The sequence below is a fragment of the Ovis canadensis genome, chromosome 21 (assembly GCF_042477335.2).
Source record: "Ovis canadensis isolate MfBH-ARS-UI-01 breed Bighorn chromosome 21, ARS-UI_OviCan_v2, whole genome shotgun sequence".
NCBI classification, from domain to species: domain Eukaryota; kingdom Metazoa; phylum Chordata; class Mammalia; order Artiodactyla; family Bovidae; genus Ovis; species Ovis canadensis.
Genome location: NC_091265.1, coordinates 23,494,914 through 23,497,869, shown reverse-complemented (window position 1 = coordinate 23,497,869; position 2,956 = coordinate 23,494,914). Strand labels below are relative to the sequence as shown.

The 2,956-nt window shown below is 44.6% G+C and overlaps 1 pseudogene; it reads right to left on the bottom strand.

Annotated features, from left to right (window-relative positions):
• Positions 1-1,414: 1,414 nt before the first annotated feature.
• On the bottom strand, positions 1,415-2,185 carry LOC138427176 (kallikrein-7 pseudogene; annotated as a pseudogene).
• Between the last annotated feature and the right edge of the window lie 771 nt (positions 2,186-2,956).

Here is a 2,956-nt window from a genome sequence, read left to right as displayed (position 1 = left end):
AAGATCCTCCAACCATTTTTATTTGGCTTTGTTGTTGTTGTGTAGGTTCTTCATGTATATTTTGGATGTGTGTGTTAGTTTCTCAGTTGTGTCTAATTCTTTGTGACCCCACGGACTGTCACCCACCAGAGTCCTCTGTCCATGGGATTCTCCAGGGAAGAACTGGGGTGAATGGCCATTTCCTCTGCCAGTGGGTCTTCCCAACCCAGGGATCAAACCTAGGTCTCCTGCATTGTAGGCAGATGCTTTACAGGGTAGTGTATTTTGGATATTAACTCCCTATTAGATATTTGATTTGCAAATATTTTTCCCATGCAGTGTGTTGTATTTTCATTTTGTTAATGGTTTCCTTTGCTCTGCAGAAGCTGTTAGTTTGTAGTCCTAGTTGTTTATTTTTGCTTTCGCTTCCTTTGCCTGAGGAAACACTCAAAAGAATATTGCTAAGATGAATGTCAAAGAGCATACTGTGTTTTCTTCTAAGAGTTTTATGGGTTCAGGTCTTAAAGTCTTTAAATGCTTTTGAATTAATTTTTTTTTTGCTATGTAAGACAGTAGACTAGTTTCATTCTCTTGCCATGTGGTTGTCCAGTTTTCCCATGCCATTTATTGAGAACATCCTTTCTCAATTGTATTTCTTTGCTCTTTTGTCATAAATTAACTGTCCCTATAGGTGTGGGCTTATTTCTGGGCTCTTTAATTCTACTCCATTGATTTGCAAGTCTTTTTTTTTTTTTTTTTAATGCAGGTTGGTAAATGTCCTTTCAGGTTTTGTGAATATTTTCATTTTACATAGTGAGAATCACATACATATATATTTCTATATCTTCCTTCCTTCATTTAGTGTCACAATACTAAAAATTCTGCATAATTATTACCCTTAAGTGCTTCAGAATATCCTTGCCTCAAACCAGCCTACTGTTTAACCAATCCACTGTTTCTAAACACCTTCAGTGTTTCCACTATTGTGTTATGAAAAACAATACTGTGATAAATTCAAACTCTGCTCCATATTTTGGATTTTTATTTTTTAGTAGACAACTAGAAATACTAGGTCAAAGGTAGAGAACGAGTGTTCCCATTCAAATTGCCAAATCCTCTTCCATGAAACTGTATGACTTGACAGTTTCAGTGGCAGACAGGGCTGGTCTCATTACATCCTTACCAGCGCTGAGGTTTCTGTATTCGTTGTGGTTTTTAGGTCCTAACTGATTTGATTGGCTTACACACATACTGTTGGCTTACACACGTATTGTTGGCTTACACACATATTGTTGGGTTATATACATATTGCTGAGGCTCTGACATGTCTCTGAGGAAAGATAAGTTCAAGTAGAACTGTAGGTCACTGATGTCCTTATTTCTGTGAATTTCCTGTTCCAAGGCATAGGGATGGAGAGATGGGAGTAGGGAGAGATTAGCGGTCTCTTCTCATGATCTCTTTTATCCGATCGACAAACTTGCAGACTTGGGTACAGACACCTGGGTCATTGCGTTGGCCCCAAGGGAAACTTCCCCATGATACCAGGCCTTGCAAGGTACCTTTGCACATCAGTGGTCTCCTTGAGTCACTGTTGCAGGCACACCACTCCACAGGTGCTGGAGTTCAGGATGCCAGCATGGAGCAGGGAGTACCCCAGCAGGTCCTTACAAACCTTCCTAAAGTCTTGGGGGGAGATGAGCTTGACGTCTGTGCACGTGAGTTGCACTGGAAAGGTCACATCAGGGCTAGTGGTGGTGCCCGAGCCATAAACAGTGCATGTGGTCTGGGGCAGGTGGTGGGTCACAGTGGGAAGGCAGGTTGATGTTCTTGACACTGGATGACAGCCTGGCCCAGGCATTTAGCATCACCAGCATGAGGCTGTTAGCGTGGGTTTGTGTGGAGTGACACAGATGGTGGACAGGACTGCGTGGCCTTGACGTTCTGGCCTCCCACCAGCCGATCACTGCGCATGTGCACATGGTACGCATTCATCATGCAGCGGGCAGCAGTGAGCACCCACTGCTCGCCGAGCAGCACGCCTCCACAGTGGGGCTGTCTGCCCTTGCGCAGGGCCACCTGCCAGGGCTGGGAGCCTCTTGCACATGGGACTCCATCAATAATCTCCAAATTCTCGTCACCCTGGGCGCCCTGTGCAGCAGATCCCAGGGCAAAGGACAGCAACAGGATCAGCAAGGGTGCCACCATGGCGACCTCTTAATCTTTCAGGGGCTGCCAGCAAGGGAGGGCTCTCTTCCGCTGGGGCATAAATGAAGCCCCTTCTCAGCTCTGGAAGGTCAGATCTGATCTGGGCGCCAGACTTGGTTGGGAGCCAGGCATCAATGTCTACTTTTTCTAACAATTTTGTTCAGTCTTTCACATGTGTTCAACTCTTTGCAACCCCTTGGACTGCAGCACACAAGGCTTCCCTGTCCTTCACCATATCCCAGAGCTTGCTCAAACTCATGTCCATTGAGTCGGTGATGCCATTCAACCATCTCATCCTCTGTCATCCCCTTCTCCTCCCACCTTCAGTCTTTCCAGGCATCAGAATCTTTTCCAATGAGTTGGCTCTTCACATCACGTGACCAAAGTATTGGAGCTTCAGCTTCACCATTTGTCATTCTGACAAAAACTGAGGATTGATTTCTTTTAGGATTGACTGGTTGGATCTCCTTGCTGTCCAGGGGACTTTCAAGAGTCTTCTCTAGCACCACAGTTCGAAGGCATCAATGCTTCGGCACTCAGCCTTTTTTTACTGTTCAGCTCTCACATCCATACATGACTACTGGAAAAACCATAGCTTTGATTATATGGACCTTTGTAGGAAAATAATATGTCTGCTTTTTAATATGCTGTCTAGGTTTGCCATTGCTTTTCTTTCAATGCCATGCTGTTTTGATTGCTACACTTTGAACTTTAACTTGAAATAAGGGAGTGTGATGCCTCCAGATCTGTTCCTTTTTCTCAGGACTGCTT